Genomic DNA, 24,662 nt, shown 5'->3' on the forward strand with positions numbered 1-24,662 from the left:
GGTCACGGCCGGGGCCGCAAGGAGCCCGGAGCCGCCGCCGCCGCCGCCACCGCTCCAGGCATCGCGCTGACAGGGCAACCGCCCGGATCACGCAGCCCCGAGGGCCGCTCGCAGCCTTCTCCTCAGCCCTCGCGGGGCTGCACGCACAGGAGAACCCGGCAGCTGCAAGGGAGGGCCGGGACCCCTGCTTCTGGGGACCAGGGTAGAGAGAAAGGGCCTCGAGGTGCTGGCGCTCCTCGGAGTCCGCGCCACCGCATACGCCACCGCCGCCGCCGCTTCTACCCACTCCTCACTCCGAATGGCAACTAATTCGCCCCAGCCGCACCCCGCCCCCGGCACCTCCTCCCAGCGCCCAGGACCCGGCAGCTGCCGCAGTGAGCATTTCCATTGGCTTAGACGCTCCCCACCAGAACTCGAGTGATTGGTTCTGGAATAGGAGTGAGAGAAGCAGTGTCCAGTGACAATGATGCCTCCTACTTTGAAGGCGGGGCGTGAGGGGTGGCAGCGTGAGGTGGGGGCTGTGCGCGCAGGGAGGAGCGTAAAAGTTGACAGCCTTGAGGTAAGAGCGAGACTAGGAAAGTGGGACTGTGTATGTCCTGCGCGTGTCCCGACACCCCCAGACACGCAAACGCCCCGCTAGGCAGGTTGCAGGGGCTCCACCCTCCTGGGCCGTCTGTATGACTTGAGACAGAGGACACATGAGGCAAACTTTAATTTGCAAGTACACCTGCATCCGGTGGGATGTTTTAGTTAGAACCAGAAGACTGGATCTCTTCCCCTCTAATTTTAGTAAGCTGAGTTTTCGTGACCAGTAGCCTTATTAATCAAAAGAACTTCTGGTGATCAGGAGAAATGTCTGGAACCTGAATTGAACAAAGTAAAATACTTTTACAGCCTAACATTTGTAGTTATGCAGTGAAAAGAGATGATCAAATTCTATGTTCCAAGATAATAACACTGAATAGCAGGGGTCAACAAGGAATTTTATGTCATTACACCATCAGTTAGATATATTAATGAAGGGCGCCCCTGCCTTTTCCGAAGCAGATAGCTTCTTGGGAGGAATAAATACCAGATGTAATGTAATAATCCATTGTGGTAAATTTGTTTTTTATTCTGCAATGAAACTGAAAGGGTACAAAGATTTTGGATGACTATCAAAAACTTAAATTTACCCCACAGTAAACCAAGATTTTAAACCTTAATCAGGAGCAATTAATGTAAGGATCTTCATCGGATAACTTTCATTAATTTTCAAGAGGTTAAAAGAGAAGCAGAATGTCAAATTGGTCTACTCGTGGTGTCTGCCCACATTGACAAGCTTCCTCTGATTTCAGGCACTATAGGCAGGGATCACTTTCACGTACAGGAGCCATCCTTCTTTTCTTCCTTTTGTGTTCAGACCAGAAAGCATACTAGGTTCAGTAAAAAAAATGATGAAACTCAATAAAAATACAAAAATTTCATGCGGTACTTCAAGTAAAACTAGCGATAGTTTCTTACTTTACCACATATTATAATAATAACTAACATTTATTCACCATGTGCCAGCCGCTATTCTAAGAACATTATGTGTGTTAATTCATTCAGTCCTCATATAATCCACAAGGTAGATACTATTATTATCCTTACTGTGGTCTCAGTTGTGGCATAAATAAGTTGTCTTGCCTGAGATCACATAGTTAGTATGTGGGGAGCTAAAAATTTCAGCCAGACAGACCAGCTCAAAAGTCTGAGGAAGCCTTCTGCTATAGTACCTGGCAGCTCAAAGCTGTGGGGTACATAATTTGTAGAGTATTTACAATGGCCCACAAATCTCATCTGTGAGATAAGTTGCCATCAGTTCAAAGGAAATTTTACAAATGAAGACAGACCACTACTTTTTTTTTGTTTTCCAGAATAACATATATTTTAATTATGAATAAAAACTTTACTCTTTCAAATTGTATATAATTGGCCTATCTCATTAATTTAAAAACTGCATTATTTTGTGTGTAAAAGAATGATAAATGATTTCTTTTCAGTGACTTTTTTCAGAATAGCAAGAACAAAAGTCTGACAGATTAAAAATATGTAAAGCTAGCTAGGTGCGGTGGCTCACGCCTGTAATCCTAGCACCTTGGGAGGCCAAGGCAGACGTATCACTTGAGCTCAGGATTTTGAAACCAGCCTGGGCAACATGGCAAAACCCCATCTCTACTAAAAATACAAAAATACTAGCCGGGCGCGGTTAGGGAGGCTGAGGTGGGAGGATCATCTGAGCCCAAAAGGCCAGGAGATCAACGCTGCAGCGAGCCTTGATCACACCACTGCACTCCAGCTTAGGTGACAGAATGACACCCTGTCTCAAAAAAAAAAAAAAAAAGAAGAAGAAGAAAAAAAGTTAAGGTTTTTCTTTTACATGCTGGTAAATTTCTGAGTTGTTGCTTTGATTACAGCATAGTTGCATTATAGAAATGTCATCTCTAGCTACTCCTAAATATATTTATGGAACAACCTCAACACATTAGGTTACAATAATTCTAAATTTATACTAGGTCACAATCACAATGATCAATACCTAATTTGGATCTAAAACAACACACCTAGTCATATTTTAAGGACTTTCTGTGTTTGTTCAAATCTACCACAGCTGACTTAGACATCTAAAGCAGATCTAAATAACCCACACAGAGAAACAGAGAATTAGTATGATCTTAAAATACTATTTTCAGTTACTAGTAAGTCATTATGACCAATCTAGAAGTTCAGTCATTTCTCTTTGCTATAGAAACCTTGGTTGTCTCTTAAACCTTTATTCTCATGAAGTAAGTACTGATCTTCATATTTAAGGAATACAGGCATCAAACAAATCAAAGGTGGCCTAAAATAAATTAAACTCAGTGCCTGCTTTCAAATGTCCATTTGTTGAGTTCTTGATAATATTTTATTCTTATTGAGGATAAAGTAAGCTCCAAGGATATATAGAAGCTTTAAGAAAATGTTCTTAGTAAATTGGAAACCCCCTAGAATGGGATGTGGATTGCTAGGCTAGAAGAGCGTTGTTATGCTACTATGCTAGCTATGGGGTAGTTAGGCCTAGTGCCGATTTTCTATATTGGTTGAATGTAAGTGTAACAATCTCTGAAAATCCTATATAAGACTTAATGTTAACAATGACCTCTTACTATGTTGTCCTGTGTAAAGAAGACAAAATTGAAGGCACAATTTTGCAGCATGAGAAATACTTCCGTTTCAGTAGCCCCATGCCATGGCTATCTGTGGGACAAGGATCTACCATTAGCTAATCTGAGGTAGAATTCTGTTCTATTTAATTCTTAGTGCAAATATGGTAATAGACTACATTTTAGGTTAAATTAAAACTTGGAATCATTGGTTACATACGATTTATATGCAGCCCCATGTGGAGAGATCATAAGATGAAGAAGCTACAGAGCCCACAGAGCTACCAAAACCTTCCTCTTCTAGCTCCATCTGGGTTTGCCTGGCTGAGCATCCAAGGCCCATCTAAATCTGAGAGGCAGTCCAGGCTGTCAGTATTTGCAATGAGGTCATGGCTGGGAGAGAACACTAAACAGATCTGCACTGATGTTCATCTTAAGCTGATTAAACTCTCTTGTAGATTGATTCCTAATAGAAACAACAACAAAAAAGCCTTGACTGAATTTTTGTGCCTGGCAGATGCTTAAATTAAACTCCTTACTGCTTGTGACAGCCTACGTGCACCTTTGCACTAGGTGTTCCCTCTGCCTGAGAGGTTCTTGCCCAGATATCCACATGGCTTGCTCACTCATTTCCATCAGGTCTTTACTCAAATGTCACCACCTTTATGATGAGAGCTTTCCTGAACACTTTTTTAAAAATTGTAAGCACCCCTCGGCTTTTCCTGCTCTTTATCCTACTCTTTTTCCAGAGTACTTATCAGCATCCAAACCTAATGTATTATAATTATTTTTTGTCTGTCTAGAATAGAACAGCCATGAAGTGAAGACTTTTTATCAGTTTTATAACTGCTGAATCTCCACAACAGTGCTTAGTGTATGGTAGATGATCAATAAATATTTGTTTAATGTTGTTAAGAGTGGCAAATTTTAGCCAGTGTTTATCTTATGAACTAAAACTTGTGCTTTTCCTCAGGAAAAAAAAATCTAACAGGTGTATCTCTGCTACAAAAGCATAGTCGCAGAGTAGAAAAATATCTGATGTGGCTACTGTAAACCACACAGATATTTGTATTGAAGCTGCCATTCAAAAAGATAGAATACCTTGTATTATGGTTGTTAGACCTACTGGCTCCTGGAGGCTCATCAGAGCTTGAAAATGGAAAATGGGGGCCAGGTGTATTCCCAACTACTGACAAGGCTGAGGCAGAGGACTGCTTGAGCCCAGTAGTTTGAGGTTACAGTGAGCTATGACTGCGCCACTGCACTCCAGCCTGGGTGACAGAGTGGGAACCTATCTTCAAAAAAAGGAAAATAGAACTGGCAATGGAGAAAAGGCATTAAAAAAAAAGGACAACTGAAATAAACAGAGAAAACTGAAGAGGATCACTTAAGGAGTGACATCTGCTGATTGGTATTTAGTTCTATCTCACTATTAAGAAGAGCTATTCTCAAGAGGCCTGTGTAAAGGAACTGAAAATAAATGATAATTAAGTAGACAAGACTATTATATGTAAATAATGAAAACTTTGTTTCTAAAAGAAGTTCAGAAGAAGCAATAGTAATAGATATTTTATTTTTAACTGGTAAGGTCATCCAGAATAAGTGTACAGTTACTTCTCAAAAATAGAAAACAGTAATGAAAACCACTGGTTTTTCAGTTTTCATCTCCATAGCAGCTCCAATCGCCAACTATGATGCCAGTGGCACCTCCAATGCATCTTAAGCTGATGCATAATACTCTCACCATTTAACTAAAAGACTATATTGTATAAAGTCAGCACATTCACAGGTAAAACTTGGGGGCCAAAGAACTATAAATATTCTCTTTCCATGCTGTGACATTCTATTTGTTTTAGTCCCAAACAGAGTGTTCATAATACCTGAAAGCAACAGTAGTGCTATGAAGGGAATATGTTTGATTATCATAATGTTATTTTTTTAATGAGAGTTTAAAGTCATTAAAGTATGTCATAGGTTTCTTCCTATGTGGTCAAATCTTATTTTTTGCCACATGAGTAAGTGTGTTGAGGGACTGTTGTTAGGGTGCCATCAATTCATCAGCAGTGCTGGACTAGAGAAGTTTCTTTTTATTATTTTAAACTTTTTGAAACACAATTTTCAGAGTGCCCTACTCAGCATCTTATTGAAAAGGTCCATATTAATGCCCCTAATAAGGCTAAATGGGGGCTTAGTAGCAACAATACTAGCATCAAGCCATAGCAACTCCTTATCAGGTTAATTATTGAATGTTTTTGAAGTGTCAGACACTGTTTTACACTCAGTAGGGTTTACCTGTTCTCACACCTTGGTAAATAGGAGTAAAAAGATATGCTGACAAAGCTAAAGCCATATCTACAGATTTGCCTTACATAAAAAAGATGTAAATAGAGTATTATGGAAGTGAGGGAAAGGAAAGCTCACTTGAGAAAAGGCTTCAGGAAGAAGAGTATGAAGAAGTCATGTAGGTAGGAATGCACAAAACCAGGCAGAAGATGACCAAACAGTTTGCCTTTGGCTGATGGTTAATGGAAGATAAGTCTTAGCCTGTTGATGACAGGTCATGAAGGCCCTTTGTTGCCAGGTAAGGTCTGCACTTTATTGGATATGCAGTGAAGAGCTGTTGAAGATTCTTGAATGGGTGGAGAGAACATGAGTGGAGCTGTGCTTTATGAAGATTAATGCAAGAATAGCTTAAAACATGAATTAGAGATTGATGGTTGGAAGATGATGTAGAAGGTTTAGAGAATACTCCACATTAGTTTAGGTAGCTTGAGTTAGGAGAATGACAAAGGACATGGAGAGTGAAATAAGGTGAAAGTCATGCTCCTTCTCAGCTGATGATCATGTGGACTTTGAAAAGAGAATGCCAGACAGTTCTGAAGATTCAAGCTTGGATGCCTGAGAAGATAGTCATGGCTTTAACACAAACAAGGCAGCTAAGAGAAGGAGGAGGTTTGGTGAAAAGATAATGAGTTCAGCTATAAATAAAATAACCAGAGAATATTCAAATGGAGACAGCTTTTACATGACAGTGAAGTTGAGAAGACAAGAGATACAGATTTGGGGGCTATCCATGTCCATATGGTAGTTGAAGCCATGGTCACAAATGAATTTGGCAAATGAGAAAAGCATAGAAATGAAAAGAAGGTGAAAAACAAAATTGTGAAAATTTATACATGAGTCATGGAGGGAAAAGTAAAAAACAAAACAAAAAAACCGAGAGAAAACAATACTAGAAAAGAAGGCAGGGCAGAAGTACTCCTTAACAAAATAGAGTTCAGGGTCTCAGAAAATAAGTTTGGTAGCTGCTTCATGGGTCATCTGACAAACTAATATCCCTCTTCTCTGAAAACCAATCCTCCCTCAACACATAGAGGGTTTGGGCCTGACAGCTATGTATGTACCAAATAACCTTGCCCCTCTGGCCATGGTTGATTTCACCTGAGTTCAACAACTGACTAAAGCTGGGCCAATTAAATTTTCTCCTTTGGGAATCTGAAATTAAGAAATAAAATGTTTTTCTATAAAGAATTGTACATAGAGTGGCCATTTTCTGTCATGGGCACAGAGAAGCAGAGGAAACCTGCCTTCTGAGAGAAAAGAATGAAGTGACTTACAGAAAGAAGGAGAAATCACACCAGGTGACCAGAAAGAGGGAGAGAGCCTGAGAGGAAGTTCACTTTCCCATGATGATTATTTTGTTTCTTATGCATTTTATTGAATCCTCCAAAACCACCCTGACTCCAGACCCATTCCTGCTGATACATCTCCACTATAGTCCCACCATCAAATCTATGATTTTTTCAACATTTGGATCAATTTCTTTTTCCTTTCTGTACAGGTAATACATGTTCTCCTTTCCTATCAAAAGCCATCTTCTCCACTTCTGATTTAAATTCCGTCCCTCTCGTCTCTCAGAATTTCATTTCTGCAGTTATTATCTCTATCTTCTTCATCATTAAATTATTGATTTTTCCCAGTAATGTTTGAACATGCTGTTATGCCAACATTTATTTTAAAAGGCAAAACAAAGATTCTTCTGCCATCCCTTTCCATCTACGGTCCAAATTCTTTGATCTTGTCACAGCAACAGTTCTTGACAGAGATGTCTACATATTACTTCTGATATCCTATTTAATCCTATTAATCTACTATTTTCCTGTTTAGTCTATTCCAATCTGGCTTCATCCCACTGAAAACTGCTAATCAATATCAACTGCCTCCATATTGCCAGACCCGGTGGATAGTTCTGGGACCTCTTCCTATTCCAGCTTTTAGCAGTTTTCCACATTGCTGGTCAGGCTCAGTTCTTTAAAAAAATCTCTTCTATAGGAGTCTGGGACACTGTACTCACCTGTTCTGTTTCCTACTTCTCTAACCACTACTGCTCAGTGCTCTTCAGGTTCTTCCTCCTCTAGTTCCCTCTAAAAATTGGGCTCTATTCTCTGATTGCTTCTCTATAAACTCACCTTCTTGGTAATCTTAGACATTCTCATGGCTTTAAATACTACAAAATGCTGGCAACTCCTAAATGAAACTCTCCAGCCCAGACATTTCCTCCAAGATTCATATTTGCATATCCAGTTACCTGCTTGATACGTCAAGTCCCCATGAATACTTGAAATGAATGTGTCTAAAATGGGCCTAAAATCTTAATTTCCATATTCCTGCTTTCTCTTAACCTCTGAGAAAATTGTCCCCATTTTTCCCCATTTCAGTAAATGGTTTCACCATCTATTCAGTTATTCCAAACAATAAACCTAGACAATATTTTTGATTTCCAATTTTTCTCCCCACCATCACCCCCTCCAACCCATCAGCTAGTCCTCTCATTTGTTCTTAATAATTAGATGTCTAATCCATCCACTTCTCTCTATCTCTTCTGCTATTACATTAAGTCAAACTACTGTCATCTCTTACCTAATCTATTGCTGCAGCTACTCAACTTGTCTCCCAGCTTCTACTCTTGCCTTCTTTAATTTAGTTTCTACTTATTAGTCAGGGTAAACTTGGAAATATGTTGAGCCACGTTTCCTGCTTAAAAATGATAAGTGTGGGGCGGGCGCGGTGGCTCACGCGTGTAATCCCAGCACTTTGGGGGGTCAAGAGATCGAGACCATCCTGGCCAACATGGTGAAGCCCCGTTTCTACTAAAAATACAAAAATTAGCTGGGCATGGTGGCACGTGCCTGTAGTCCAGCTACTCGGGAGGCAGAGGCAGGAGAATCGCTTGAACCAGGGAGGTGGAGGTTGCAGTGAGCCGAGATCGTGCCACTGCCCTCCAGCCTGGCAACAGGGTGAGACTCCGTCTCAAAAAAAAAAAAAAAAAAAAAAAATAGATTTGGTTTCTTCCAATAACTTTGCAATGAAATCCAAATTCCTTAAAATAGCTTAAAAGGCCTGACCTGGCCTGACTACTTTTGCTCTACTCTTCTCCTCCCCTTCTCAGTTCTAGCCACAATGCCTCCTTTCACTTCCCCCGAAACACTACTGCATGACCTGCATACAGGTGTATCCTCAGCCTAAATCACTTCTACCTCCCTGCTCCTCAATTCCCTTGAAATGCCATGTCTTAGAATGTCCTTCCTGAGTCCTCACCCATCACTAATAATCTATAATAATCTATCATTAAGTCAGTTTTTTCCATCTATTTTGCTCATTAAAAGTTGTCAATACACATTTGTTTACCTCCTAATGGCAAGTCTTTCCTACTAGATTGTAAAGTCTCTAGAGGCAGCGACCTTGTTTGTCTCTTCTGTTCACTACTTGATCACTTAACACCTATGTAGTTCCTAGGATATACCACGTGTTCAATAATTACTTGTTATAACTTTACTTGTTGCTGATGGCTTCATTGTTTATTATTCCAGTCCTTGTACAGTTCTACTATACTTTCTGTGGGAGAGTTTCCTATAGTGTTATACTCAGATCCCTTTCGTCATGTCAATAATTTGAGTAGGTTTCTGCTGTTATGTCAAATGACCACTAATTGATGCAGCTTTTAAAAGGATAAGGTGATAAGCAATGTCACATGCTGCTGAATGGGAAAGCAGGTTAAGAGCTAAGCAAAAAGCACTGGATCTCATCACTGATCATCTTCAAGCCAATAGTGTCCATAAAATATGGCCCAATCGAAGCCAGATTACAACTAAGTTAACAAGATGAGTATGAAGGTAGATGCATCAATGCAGAATATTCCTTTTAAGAGTTTAACACTTAGAATAAGGCATGATATAAAATGGGATCTTGGGGTTGAGCAGAGCCAAAGAAAGTACACGTTAGTTTAGTTTAAAAGAGAGGCCAGGTGCGGTGGCTCACACCTGTAATCCCAACACTTTGGGAGGGCAAGGTGGGCAGAATATCTGAGGTCGGGAGTTTGAGACCAGCCTGACCAACATGGAGAAACCCAATCTCTACTAAAAATACAAAATTAGCCGGGCATGGTGGCCCATGCTGTAATCCCAGCTACTTGGGAGGCTGAGTCAGGAGAATCGCTTCAACCTGGGAGGCAGAGGTTGTGGTTAGCCGAGATCACACCATTGCACTCTGTCTCAAAAAAAAAAGAAAAAAGAAAAGAGAAAATATTCCTATTGATATACCCATAAGCTAAAGAAGCCAAAGGAGAAAAAAATCAAGAAGTGTTTGAATGGGGAGGAAGATTAATAGATTTAGTTTCCATTAGCATTAAAGGATTTGATCAAGAGCACAACATTGACAAAAAGGCACAATGTTTCCCCTTCTACTACAGGAAGGAAGGAGGATAAGAGGTCAAAAGTAACACAAAGTTTTGGATAGAGCAAAGGGAAGTTGAGTGTGGCCACTTCAGAAGGTAGCAAAGTCATCTACAAACCAATTGTCAAGGAGAAGATCAGAATCTCTTGAAAGACTTTTCTGAACCATACTTCCAACCCTTCATTCCATCCCTTACCTCCCTGCCCAAGACTTGCTTTCCACTACCACCACAGCAGACACTCACTGCTACAAAAGGCCATAGTGGCTGATTAAGTGTGCCTTACTTCTTAGATGGTGCTATGGTTTGAATGTTTGTCCTTTCCAAAACTCACGTTGAATTTTTTTTCTTTCTTTCTGCCCCCACCCCCTCATGTTGAAATTTAATTGTCATTGTAATAGTATTAAGAGGTGGCACCTTTAAGTGGTGATTAGGTCATGAGGACTCTGCCCTTATGAATGGATTATTGCCATTATCATGGGAGTGGGTTCACTATTGCAGGAGGGGGTTCAGCCCCCTTATTCATTCTCTCTCTCTCTTTTTGCTCTTCCAGCATGTGACACCTTCTGCCATGAGATGATGCCACAATAAGAACCTCACCAACTGCTGGCACCTTGATACTGGACTTCACAGCCTCCAGAATTGTGAGCCAGTAAGTTTCTGTTCATTATAAATTACCCAGTCTGTAGTATCATTTTAAATTACCCAGCCCATGGTATTCTGTTACAGCAGCACAAAACAAATTAATAGAGGTAGGGTGGAGTAGAAAACAGTGCAATCAGTGGAGAGTAAGATAGTCAGAAGCGAATATAGGGTTGAAGAGCTCTGGCATCATGAGGAATATGATAAGGAAACAAAACTGTATTTTCCAAACGTGTCAGATCATCAGGCATATCTGGGTCCCTTGCTAAAAATACAGATTTCAGTCCCCTTTCTTGGAGAGTCTAATTCAGCTGGTCTGCTGGTGGGAGGGTTAGGATTGTATAATTTTTAACAAGTTCCTCAGGTGATCTTTATGATCAGGCAAATTTGCAAAACAGTAGATTTGAAATCAATGAAAGTCTACCAAGTATAATTGCAGGCCCAAAATATCATCTCCATTTTCAGCCAAATACATAGAAACATTGATACCTGACATCAATTCATGGAAATTACCAAAAGTAAACAGCTTTTAAAATTCTACCTGTAGAATTTTTTTAAAAAAAATCTAAGAGGTCTATTCATTTCACATGATTGGTATCTAATTCTATGGTTCCAAATAATCTACAGTGGTGTTTAAAAATATAAGACTAGGTTATAGATTTTTTTTATTATAGCAAATTTCATTGAGGAAAAGGGAAATGGACCTGACTGGCTAACAGTTATTATTTATAATATAATAATGAGTCAGATATTTTAAAGCCTGTTCTGCTTCTAGTTTGCTTAGCTCCCAGATTAATAAACTAAACATAGTAAAATCTAAGAATGCAATTTGATCTTATCCATTCCTAACATTTTTAAACAAAATCTTGAGCACACTAGCAGTACAGCAGCTGAGAATAGATATGGGTCCTTGAAAAATTTCTTTCCATTTCCTCCTAGAAAAAGTGATTTGTATTGATACACAATAGTCGCAGCCCAAACTGCTTTCTGGGACCACAAAGCCCCTCTAATTTGTACCAGTTTTTCTCCATTCTAGTTGGTCCTGACCATCAGGTATAAATTAGTGCTAAATCAATATTAGCCGATACGTCCCCAGGTGTGGGAAGTGAGGAAACCTGATCACATGAGCAAACAACCCTTCCTGGCTACAATTAAAATAAGGTGGTTATTATTATACCGTGCGGGAAAAAGAATTTTTTTGTTGTTTGTTTTTTAATCAATCTTATGCCATCTTAATTTGTATTAACTTGATATAGTGATATCAGTCATCAGCAGTTAGAATCCATTTTTAGTTATAGATTTCCTACCAACCTTCACACTTTTTTTCATTCTTTTATGGGGCCTCCTCTTCCCCTTCCAACTTCTTCTCACCCCCAGCCATGCCATGTGCCTTGCCCCACACCCTTTTTCATTTCTAGCACTACTTACTTAAGTGGTTGAGTGGAGGAGCCCAGGGGAGTAGGTTTACATACCTGCTTTAATTGCTCACCTTGGGCGGAGCAGTGTCCTAAATAAACTTTAGTTTTGCCACAGCATCATTACTCAACAAAGTATTTTTACAAGTGTCACCTAATAATACAAAAATAAATAAGGCACTTAAACTTGTTATTGAGGAAAGAAGCTTTAGCTGCCCACTTTCTGTACTCAGGGTCCAATCTCGCTTCACTTGTTCTTAGAAAACTCTTCAGGAGTTTTCTTTAAAGAAAATCAGTTAGAGCGTAAGTGCTGTGAGCCAGGTCTAAGTAGCTTTACCCTTGAAAGGATTAGCTCCTTTGTTAATTATCAATAACAAGGAATTTTGTCATTTTTCTCAATACTTTCCAGTCATAACTATTCATAGTGTAACTATGTACTCAATGGTTTCATAAATATCAAAACATATATGTGTAGTACTTAGCCATAGATGGGAAGAGAAACAAATGTTCAAAATTCCAAGGAAATGATGGGACTCTGCATGATTTTTTCCCTATTTCCTGGGTTTTACAGAAACTTCACAGAACTTTTAAAAGCGCTTTCACATCTATGGCCTTTTTGTTTCACCACAACAATTCTGTGACGTTAGAACATGTGTGCTGTCTCCATTTGACAGATGGGGAAATGGAGGCCCACAACCTTGGCTGGAGTCACAGATAGCACATGAGAAACTAGAAGCAGAAGCCAGGTCTTCTGATTCTTTCACTATAAAAATTGGGTGACTTTTTTCCCCAGTGTTTTTTCTTCACTATAAAAATTCCCTCTGTAGCAAGAGCCAGGGATGTAATTGAGAGGCATGGATCTTTTCCACGTTGGTCTCTGAAAGACCTGTGAGCTAATAGTATATGCAAGAGAGGACACTTACTGCCTAAGAGATTGATTACCTACATTCAAGGCAACCCGATGATGCACCCTGATAAGAGAAGGGCCTGTCTAAAGGTCCTAATTTGTTTTAAATATCCAGAGTTCCTGATAGGAAGTCAGGGTGTGGTAATTATATATCTAACTTTTGGCTAATTGTCTCCATATCCTCACCTTCACAGATGTCTTTCAAGCATTGATAATTACAGCTTTCAGACCCAAAGCCTACAAATTCATAATCCACACAGATGACATACTAAAATCTACTCAAACTTCTAAGTGTGAAGACAATTTCAGGACTTACATTAAGAGAAAACTGCTTAAAAAGAGGTACCCTTTATTTCTATGTCATAGCTATACTTTACCACATAGATGTGAGATGGTTTCACCTTGATCTGAGGAAGTGCACATAAATTCATTTGCCTCTAAATGTAATCAAAATTAACAAAACAAGTAACTAAAAAGAAAGAGTGTATAGATAATACCATAGGAGTAAAACTGACTCAAATTAATGAAACCAGCTTGAAACAATGAAGGAGCTGCTTCTAAGTAAGATAAAGAATCAGAACCAAGAAATAAGTACAGCACAGAAAAGTAGTCATCCTTGTCATGATGGCCTACAAGTACAACCCGAGTTACTTACTTACATCATAGAACTTACATCGTAAGTTCTTTTTAAGAATTCAAGCCAAGCATTGTGGCTCACACCTGTAATCCCAACAACTTGGGAGGCTGAGGCAGGAGGGATTGCTTGAGACAAGAAGTTTGAGACCAGCCTGGGCAACATATTAAGACCCCGTGTCTAAAAAAATAATTTAAAAACTTGCCAAGCATGGTGGTGCATGGCTATAGTCCCAGCTATTTGGGAGCCTGAGGCAGAATGATCGCTTGATTCCAGGAGTTTGAGGCTGCACTGAGCTATGATAGTGCCACTGCACTCCAGCCTGAGTGAGATCCCATGTCTGCAAAAAAAAAACAAAATGAAAAGAAAAGAAGGAAAGGAGAAAGAAAGAAGGAAAGAAAAAGAGAAGTTAAGAGAGAGAGAAAGAAAGAAATTAAAATAAGAATCCAGCAAGTTCTTGCTATAGTGGCATCAACATAACAATAAATAAGGTGTACTCTTATACCTTACACCACAATCTCTATCACCACCCAGAGCAATTATAATAAATCCTGCCTAATTTGGGGTCCCACAATTTAGGATGGTCTTACATTTAATAAAGAATTATGAATGTAGATGCTAGAAAAAGTCAAATGATTTAGCTTTATTTAGTTTGCAGAAGAAGTTCAAGGAGGGCTTAGTCATGGCCTTCAGGTATATTTAGTGCCATAGATATTGGTGTTTGGGGATTTTTCATCATAGAAAGAATGTAAGGAAATTAGTTAAAGATTTAAGAGGAACAAGGTAAATAAAAGCATATGCTCGGCATTCACACTGCTATGCACTCTATGTATTTTATCTCATGGAATCTTCACAGATACCCTGCAAGACTGATAGAAACCAAGAATGAGGAGGTAGAAAAGTCAAGGTCAAAGTCAAAGGTCAAAGTCCTTCACCTGGTATTTGGTCTTAGGGTTTGTTTACTTCCAGAGTCTGTGCTACAGGACCAAGTCACTGTAATGCTACATTGGGCAGTGTTATGAAATCTTCTGCTCTCATTACATTCAAGAATAGTTTCTAGAGACATATATCTAGGATAGTGATATAGTCCTATCTGAAAATAGAAAAATGGACTATATTCCTCTGAGGCCACCTTCAGCCCTGCAATTTTAGATTAAAATTCAGATCAATAGAGCTTTAGTCCAAGGCTTTTACTGGGCAGATTTTTTTAATCATTAAAGATCTGAGGCCTATAGCATGAGTAAGACTTTAGTTATTTATATTTAAAGTTTCCTCCACCTACTTAAATATCCAACATTAAGAAATTAGTCTAATAGAGTATATCCATATAATGGAATTTTGTGTTATTGTTAGAATTATGTGGAAGAAATTTTAATGACATAAGAAAATGTCAATGATATATTATCAAGTGAATTTGAAAAACCAGAAAAACCAAACTCAACTGTAAAGTATGTTTCTAATTGAATGTAAATATATATTTACACATGCATATATAAAAACAAGCGAGAGGACACGTGCCAAAACATTAATAGTGGTTCCCTGTGGTTACTGGGATAAAGAATGACTTTTATTTTCATCTCTGGGCTTCTTTACATTTTTCTAAACTGAACATGTCCTACATATATTACTAGAAAGAATGCTTTGCACATACCACCCATGTAAAATAATTTTCTGCAAAGGTTTTAAAATTTAGAATAGAATAACATTGTATTAGGAATGGAATTTTGTATAGGGTGGGGAAAATTTATTAAATAGCATAGAGCCCATTGTTAGCAGCAAACTGTCACTCTGTCCAACACTGGAAATAAAATTAGCTTTTCATATAATTTCTTTCTTTTTTTTGAGATAGGGTCTCACTCTGTTGCCCAGGCTGGAGTGCAGTGTCACAATCATGGCTCATTTCAACCTCTCTCTCAGGCTCAGGTGACCCTCCCACCTCAGCCACCTGAGTAGCTGGGACAACAGGCATGCACCACCACACCTGGCTAACTTTTGTATTTTTTGTAGAGATGGAATTTTGCCATGTTGCCCAAGCTGGCCTTGAACTCCTGACCTCAAGCGATCCGCCTGCCTCAGCCTCCCAAAGTGCTGGGATTACAGGTGTGAGCCACCGCATCTGGCCATAATTCCTTATTATGCTAAACTATCATATATAACTACCAGAATTCTTTTAGCCCTTGCCTAAAACCCTCTACTCAGAAGGCACACAGAAGACACACAGCTAAGCACATGATACTATGTGTATAAAATAAAGATAATAATCATACCTGGCTCATGGGGTTCTTACATCTTATGATGTAAATAAAATAATACTTTTAAAGCTAGGCCTAGCTCAGTGCCTGGAACATAGTAAGCACTCAATAAATGTTATCTTGGTAGTTATGTTCTTATTGTTAGCTAAAGAACAGAAAAATTCTACAAAAAAAATGGTTGTTGATCTAAGAATTTCCTATCAGCCACCTGGCACACATACTTCATTTTAAAATAGTCTTGCAGTTAATGTAGATGGCATCTAAAGGAATCTTTGACACATTGTAATTATATAGCTCATTTTATTCTCCATACTTATGAAGGTTTTAATGAGTAATGAAAACAGGAAATGAAGCCATAATATAACTCAATTTTTTAAAATCATTTTTCCTATGTTTATATTACCAAAAATGTTTGCAATATCAATAAAATGTTAGAGCTTTGTAATTACAATGTTATTTGAATTTTTATTTTTATGTAATTATTTATTTATTGGATTTGTCTCTCTGAAGATAATTGCTTATTTTTATTTGTGATTAAAAGCAGCTTTGAATTTAGCTATGTCCTTTACTATAATACAAAGAAAAAGCACATCTAAGTTCTTTGCAAATATCATTGTCCATTTGGACATGCACACACACACACACACACACATCACAAACTTGTCTCAATATATTTTATTTTCTATTTTTTTGAGACAGAGTCTCACTCTGTCACCTAGGCCGAAATGCGTTGGCATGATCTTTGCTCATTGCCATTTCCGCCTCCCAGGCTCAGGTGATCCTCCCATCTCAGCTTCCCTAGTAGCTGGGACCACAGACGCACACCACCACACTCAGTTAATTTTTTGTATTTTTGGTAGAGATGGGGTTTTATTATGTTGCCCAGGCTGATCTCAAACTCCTTAGCTCAAGTAATCTGTCTGCCTTGGCCTTCCAAAGTGTTAGGATTACAGGCATGAGCCACAGCACCCGACCTCAATATATTAAATCTACATTTGGTGAAATTGGAATGGCTAAATGTCCCACATTTTTTAAGGGAAATCATCTTAGTAGGGGGTCACATTTCTTGCTGAGGACACATTAACCTGATGATTTCAAAGAATATGGTTTGGGTCTGGCATCACATTTCAAGATCAAAAATACAAACCTCAGTTACCTAGTAAGTGAAAGATCTACAATTATAACTGATAAGAAAGTCGTTCAGAAATATGAGTAGGATTTTAAACATTTAAACTTAGACTTGTTTGTCTCCCACTCTAAGAAAAGAACTATTTTTATGGGGGGAGCAGAAAGACCCAGATGACTTAATGGGAAATGTTCTCCTAAATTGCAGAATAAGGGTGTCTTCTGCCAAAAGCAGTCATTTCAGAAATGCTGTTAGGGACTATACCTCACATATCAACTTTGCTCCTTTCTATCTCATTCTTAGACCATCTTCTCAGAAGCCCTTGTATGTTTCCCTCTAGGACCATTCCTAATTAATGCCTTCTGTATTCCACCTCCTTTAAGGCTAGTCAAGCTTTTTCTGCTTTTTCAGCAAAACGTTTTTTCTGGATTATGTCAAGCCTTGCCCAGCCTCATTGATATGGTTTGGATCTGTGTCCCCACCAAATCTCATGTCAAACTGTAAATGTCAGAGGTGAGGCCTGGTGGGAGGTGATTGGATAAGGGGGCAATTTCTCATGGTTTAACACCATTCCCCTTGGTGCTGTCATTATGATAGTGAAGTCTCATAATATTTGGTTGTTTAGAAGCGTGTGGCAGCTGGGCACAGTGGCTCACGCCTGTAATCCCAGGACTTTGGGAGGCCAAGGTGGGCAGATCACCTGAGGTCAGGAAATCGAGACCGGCCTGGCCAACATGGTGAAACCCCATCTCTACTAAAAATACCAAAAATTAGCTGGTCGTAGTGGCGAGTGCCTGTAATCCCAGCTACTCAGAAGGCTGAGACAGGAGAATCTCTTAAATCTGGGAGGCAGAGGTTGCAGTGAGCCAAGGTTGTACCATTGCACTCCAGCCTGGGCAACAAGAGCAAAACTCCATCTCAAAAAGAAAAAAAAAGTGTGTGGCACCTCCCCGCTATCTCTCTCTTCCTTCTGCTCTGGCCATGTGAAGTGCTTGCTTGCCCTTTGCTTTCTGCCATGATTGTTAAGTTTCTTGAGGCCTCTCCAGAAGCTGAGCAGATGCCAGCATCATGCTTCCTGTACAGCCTGTGAAACTGTGAGCCAATTAAACCTCTTTTCTTTATAAATTACCCAGTCTTCGGTTCTTTATAGCAATGCAAGAATGGACTAATACACTCATCTAGCTTGTTTTCCAGCTAACAGGTTTATTTTTGGCCCAAGGAAGCAGGACACTTCCTTGGGGAAGAGGGGGAGGTGCTCAGAGGTGGCTCAATAAACCATAATCATTTAGGACATAGCTGGGTAAACTGATTCCACCAGTGATGATAGGATCCCATACTTTCTTGCAGAAGCTCAGTGTGATTCTTTAACTTAATCAAAATTTCACATTTTAAACATTTATTTTATATTTCTTTCTGTTTCTATCACATGCTTTACAGATAATCCATTTTAAAGCAAGAAAACAAGATAATTCAAGGTAAAAATTCAAAGGGGAAAGGATGGGAGTCTATGAAAGGTTGTTCCCTTACCTTCTCCCACTTAGAGCTAATTTACATTTGACCAAGTAGTGGTTCTATGTATATATTCCAGGTAGCAGATTACTCTTGTGGATAAATGGGGGATATCTTTTTCTCTTCCCTAGGGAAAAATGTATGACTCTAAATTTGGAAACCAAACAGGATCTGCCAATATGGGGCAGAATGTTAAAAAGAGGATGAATTTTGATTTCAGAAAATTTAGAAGAGAATGGATTTCTCAGGCAACTGAAAGAACATATTTGGATCTGTTAAGACTAAAGGAGACTTCAAGAGAACTGGACTTTGTGTTGGACAGACTGTCTGTGACAGGGAAAAAACCCCTTCTGAATGATTAGGAACGAATCAGTTAACTGGCTTGAGTTTCACATTCTTCATCTGTAAAATCTGGTGATTAGACTGGCCCAGCAAAAGATACAATACACATAAATTGGAATGAATCTGCATTTTCCAAGCCTGATGAATTTATTAAAACTGAATTAAGTCACTAACTGGCAGCCTGAAGATGAAAGGAAAGAACTCAGTCATGCTTCTTAAGGTAAAAGGGCAGTCTAACTGAGAATTTTGTTATCTCTGAGGACAAATTACAACGAGATAAAGACACTCAAGATCACATGGAAGGCTTCTGCTCCCACTGAGAGACTGCAATGTAAGGTATGGAAACAGAATATTCTCTATAGAAACATACATGTTAAAATATGAACACTTTTGTTCTTATTTCAATCCAAAAATAAATAAATGAATTAAATGTCGAAGATATCCATTCTAATTTGGGACTTCTCTGTTCATAACCTATTATGCAGTGGGCGCTAAAAATCTGTTCATGGTATATGACTGAATATTGTCTATGAAATGTGTAGGTGTTAAATAAATGCCACGGTTTATTTATTATAAGAAACTTTTTTACGTTTTAACATCTCTGAAATGTGGATAAAATTTTATTTTATTTTACTTTATTTTATTTGAGATGGAGTTTCACTTTTGTTGCCCAGGCTGGAGTGCAACGGCACGATCTTGGCTCACTGCAACCTCCGCCTCCCCAATTCAAGCGATTCTCCTGCCTCAGCCTCTCCAGTAGCTGGGATTACAGGCCCCTGCCACCATGCCTGGCTAATTTTTGTATTTTTGGTAGAGATGGGGTTTTACCATGTCGGCCAGGCTGGTCTCGAACTCCTGACCTCGGGTGATCTACCTGCCTCAGCCTCCCAAAGTGCTGGGATTACAGGTGTGAGCCATTGCGCCTGGCCCTGAAATGTGGATACAATTTTAAATGAATGGCTTGTTGTTGTTTAATTGGCAGCATCTTTTTTCTTGGCACCACTTAAAATAATGGCACAATTTATGATGGTGTCTTAGATTTGATGAAGTATTTAATCAAATCATGAGGTATTTGATGAACTCTCTTCAATAGGGACATCATAGATGTTTTAATATTTGTGAATTATCTTAGGATAAGCTGGAAAATGCTAAAGAAAAATTCATTAGAACGTCTGGTCTTGTGAGCAAAAAGGAAAAGCATTGTCAGGAGGAAGTTCTTGGGTAAAGACAGTGAGCTTAATGACATCCATAGTGACTTAGGTCTGGCATCTAACTCAGCTATGTCTTTCCTGCCTCACTCCCAAACCTCATAAAGCTGGGTCTAGTCAGTTTCAGTCCCTTTGTATTGTGCTAGGATTCAATGACATACTGCAACCCCTAGAAAAGATTCATTTACCTTAATAATGTCCATAATAACAGATATAATACATTTTCTAGGCATTATATTTATCCAAGGTTTGACTATAAAAGGTCTTGTACTTTTAAAAGACCTATAACCTCATAAGATTCATCTAAAGTAAATGCATTTTTTAAAACATAACTAAAGTATTTTTGTCACCCTATTTATATCAGCCCCAAACAGCATCAGTTCTTCAACAAGGGCTTCAGAGATCTTAAGTTAAAGGACAAAGCAGTCAATTAGTTAGTACTATGGAAGATTTAAACCCAAAACTTACTGTTTTAAAAAGATGAATATATATACACACACATATCATATATAGGTATGTATATAAGGCTTGGAAGGGTGTGTCAAAAGTTTTTACTTTGGAATGAAAAGTATCTGAGTTTGTTTTTTCCTCTTCTGTGTTTCTAAATTTTGCCATAGTAAGCATGTATTGCATTTGCAGTAATTTTAAAAAGCAGTAAGTATGATAGCATTTCCCTTCCCCCACCTTTTTTTTTTTACAGTTAAACAGTGGGTACTGTAAGGTACAGCTGGCATAGTTAAGGATGTATCTTCAAAGATGCATTGGCTTAATTTTTTTCCTACAAAGTTACAGGCACCATCCAGTCCAGCCACAAAGCCCAATTTAGAGTTAGCCGTACATGAGGCAGTGGGGGCCCACAAGCTAATGTATAAGAAATAATTCTTCCCTCCCTATTGATAAACATGGTGACTTCTACACATTTTTATGTGTTGGACAATATATGCATACACTTGCAATATGCCTTCTCTGACCAATGCATAATTTTATTTTTCTTCTTTGTTTCACATACAAATATACATAACAGTTTTATTTATAATACCCCTGAACTGGAAAGAAGCCAAATGTCCATCAATATGTGAATGTATAGATAAATTGTGTACTATCCATACAATAAAATACTACTCAGCAATAAAAAGGAATGGACTACTAGTACAGGTAACAACAAAATGCATAATTTTCTTGACCTGGGTTTTCTTCAGATTGCTGGAGCTGGAGAGTCTTTTATTTATTTGATGTCACTTCAGTTTGTTAAAGGATAAAACTCTTTTAGTACAGGCTTTTCTCCTACCATAACCACATTTATGCCAAATTTAAAATATTGGTAAGCCTATTTGAAAATCAGTTGTAGAATAAATAAAATGTCCTCTTTTGCTTAGCTATTAACATAATTTTAGGCTGCTGTGCCTCCTTTACCACCATGTATTTGGTAGAAAATTATATTTCTGCTTTTTATATTATTCATAAATAAAAGTCAGCATTTTTCAGTTCTTTGCTTCTTCAAATCATGTTATTAACATTTATTGAAATATAGCTCTTTCTTCTTTTACCTTAGGTGTATAATCTCATCAACTTTGCAGGAAAAACAGATACCCTTAAGGTCTGAATTGGTGTTTGAATACATAAGCTCACTTTTAGTCCATGTCTAATAATATTACATTATTGTTTAGGAAGAGATAGCAAGTTATTTCTTAAAATTTTTATATACTCTTTCTGTCATCGAGTAACAACTGAATTATCCTACTGATAATAGGATTCATATAAAACTGTGGATGATGTCTAGCTACTCTATTTTTGCCAAAAGGAGAACACAGATAAACATTATGCCATGGCCAGCATTTCAGTGACTTTAGGAACTTATATGCAGTTAGCGCCTCTTCACATACTGCTCAGAAAGCATGTTCTCCAGTGATTTCAGAGGGAGGACAAGAGGGACTCCAAAGGAGAATTTATAGGATGTTTGTCAAATTTGGGGCAATAGAGCATCTCTAAGTCTCAGTTTCCTCCCTGGTGAAAGAAAGATGATAATTCCTTCCTCACGGGATGGTTGTAACTACTAAATGGGATGATGCAGTTAGACAAAAACAGTTTGTGAAGCACTATGTTGGTATTATTATTATCGCACAAATACGAACAATGAGCATAGTAGGCCAGACCTTATTAAATTCAGTACTTTAGATGGTGTATAAGCACACAGAGTAGCCAGGGAGTAGGCTCTGGAGAGGGGTACAGACGGGACAGGCTGAACGCTATTAACCCTGGAATTACAAAACCCACTGCCAGAATTTCCTGGTTTGCAGTACCGTTCATGTTCATTCAAGGTAAAGGGCGCACTCTGCCTCTCTCATAGCAAAGGAATTCCTCCTCTGGCAAAGATGCTGATGTCACTGATGTCACACAATTTAGTATCAGTAAACATGGGCATAGTAATGGAAAGGAGGAGGTTAGCATTCTCTTGAGGGAGTTCAAGGAAGCTTTTCCAACTGGGAATTGAGGTTGGTGGGGAAATATGACTTAAACAGCTAACGGGCATTAACTAAATACCACACAACAAATGCTGGCCAGATAAAACATAGATGAACTATCCCTGTCTCCACGTGCACACCTAACACCTGTTAACATAGCAATTGTGCACCCCAAGTAAGAGAGTTAAAGATAACTGATTAGATGATTCCATTGTCCTGGGTAGGAAGATACCTGGTAGCTGAAAAGCTCTGCTCTATTTTCTGTTAGCAGAGATTCTGCTACCATCATCTTCTTGTTTAGCAGCAACGGAGACAAAGAAGATTTTCCTGAGCAGCGTCAGTAACAAAGAAATGCGACAAATTATTAAGAAACTGATGGGCATTCATTGAAGAGCAACAAATATGATTTATAAGTCTGAAGGGACTGCCTTCAGAGGGAAGATGAAAGAGACAAGTCTCCCAGCATGACCATGTGGCTCTAAGGGGACTGGCTCATTGGCAACAAGTACTTGAAGGGTGTAAATAGCGGGGACAGAGAGAAATTATTTAGTGTCCAAGGGGACAGCAGGAGGAGTGATGGAAATGAAAGTCAAAACAAAGATGATTTAGGCAGCTGAACGAGTCACATGCCCTAATGGAGAGATCTATTATAGGCTGTATGGCATCATCCCTTGGGAAGGGTGGAAACCCCATCACTTGCGCCATTTACAATTGGAAAAGGCATTAAAAAGTAGATCAGCCTGTTGGAGAGGGAAAAAACACTGCAGGTCCTCAGAGAATCAGTGGGATTACTTAATAGGTCTTTTCCATCTGAAATTACTGTGATGTAGTTTGTATGCTTGGGGACCTGAGGTGCTAGAATAATTTTTCCATCATTTGGGCTTCTTTACTATTACTACAAGGCCTCAGTGAAGAAATGATAAAAGGTCTTTCTGCATTGTAAGTGGAAGCCCACAGTGTACTGATGCTTTAGTATGAAGGCAGAACTGACTACGATAAGTTTCACATTGTGATGTCGGTGTAAATAAATACAAACGCAATACCAATTAAGTCTCAAAACAACATACATACATTGACTGAGACCAAAAGCAGAGGGAAAGGACCGTTGTCACAGTTAGATGGTGGCTGAATAAATGAAAATTCAAGTAGTTTATTCTCTCATCTAGAAAAATACATGTCTAAATACTTAGAGTCTATCTTTACAAAAAAAAAAAAAAAAGAAAAAAATGGCCTTAAAACTATCAAGAAACATTTACTGTGTAGGAACTTTAGGACCCACATTTTGAATGTGTGCTGTATTTCTGTCCACAGCTGCAGTTGTAATTAGCAACTGACACATTCTGAAACCCATGGTGGCCCAGAAGAGCACATATGTGCACAGGCTGTGCCAACCTGGGGCAATAACTGCAACTGAAAGGAATGGGCACAGCTTGGTCAGATGGAAACTGTGGCAGGCAGAGAAGGGCTGGTGTTACTGTGATTACTAGAAGGAGCACAGCTGTGACCATCTCAACCCTTCTCAGCCAGAGGATGACACGGAAGCAGGGGACAAAAATGGTAAGAGGGTGACAGGAGGGAGAGGCAGCAAGAAAGAAAGCAAAAGAATCCAGAGAGGGAAACCCACAGATGCAAGCTCTTCGCAGGTGGAGTATATCACAGATTCTGATAAAAATATTGTATGTGGTTGAGCACAAGTGAAACTTGGTGTTCTAGAAGACTGAAGTTTGCAACAAACAAATTCAGGGTTTGACCTACACCTGACAGATATAGGTCAACCCTCATCCTGCTGCTCTCAGCAGCTGTAGCCAATAGGAGACAGTGCTGCCCAGCATGCCGGTTTAAGCTGCTGCTAATAGAGGGAAATCAACCTAACCCCATATTTCCTGCCTCTGCAGTCCTCACTTGTCTATTCATGGCCAACGCAGGCGCAGGCAGAGCTGCTGGCTTGCTGTAACTGCTGGATGACTGATAAGTGGAATCTGGTGCTAGCATATATATTCCCATCTCATCTAGCTAAAAAATCTTTTGTAAAGCCTTTTAAGGGAGGACCATTAAAATTCAATATTCCCTCATTAAACTAAATGCTTTCTTAAATTCATATAACCAGAAGAGACTTACTAATTCTTCACACCAACAGAACTTTAGAGATGTTTAGAGAGAGGAAATTCCGTGACAGAGGCCTATTTTTGAAAGGATACAGCAGAGGTTAAGTGACTTATTCCATGTTACTTAGAGGTGATAGTTAAGACAGAAAGAGAACTGAGGGAGTGG

The 24,662-nt window shown here is 39.0% G+C and overlaps 1 long non-coding RNA gene across 2 annotated transcripts; it reads left to right on the forward strand.

Annotated features, from left to right (window-relative positions):
- Positions 1 to 226: 226 nt before the first annotated feature.
- Positions 227 to 23,437, forward strand: LOC116813695 (uncharacterized). 2 transcript variants are annotated; one of them, XR_009215731.1, is made up of 6 exons: positions 227 to 374; positions 10,448 to 10,546; positions 13,053 to 13,200; positions 18,308 to 18,345; positions 18,511 to 19,057; positions 22,696 to 23,437. It is a non-coding gene; the product is annotated as an uncharacterized LOC116813695 (long non-coding RNA). The 2 variants fall into 2 exon arrangements; XR_009215730.1 differs by lacking the exon at positions 18,308 to 18,345.
- The last annotated feature ends 1,225 nt before the right edge of the window (positions 23,438 to 24,662 follow it).

Source organism: Hylobates moloch, unplaced genomic scaffold, assembly GCF_009828535.3.
Source record: "Hylobates moloch isolate HMO894 unplaced genomic scaffold, HMol_V3 SCAFFOLD_1, whole genome shotgun sequence".
NCBI lineage: Eukaryota > Metazoa > Chordata > Mammalia > Primates > Hylobatidae > Hylobates > Hylobates moloch.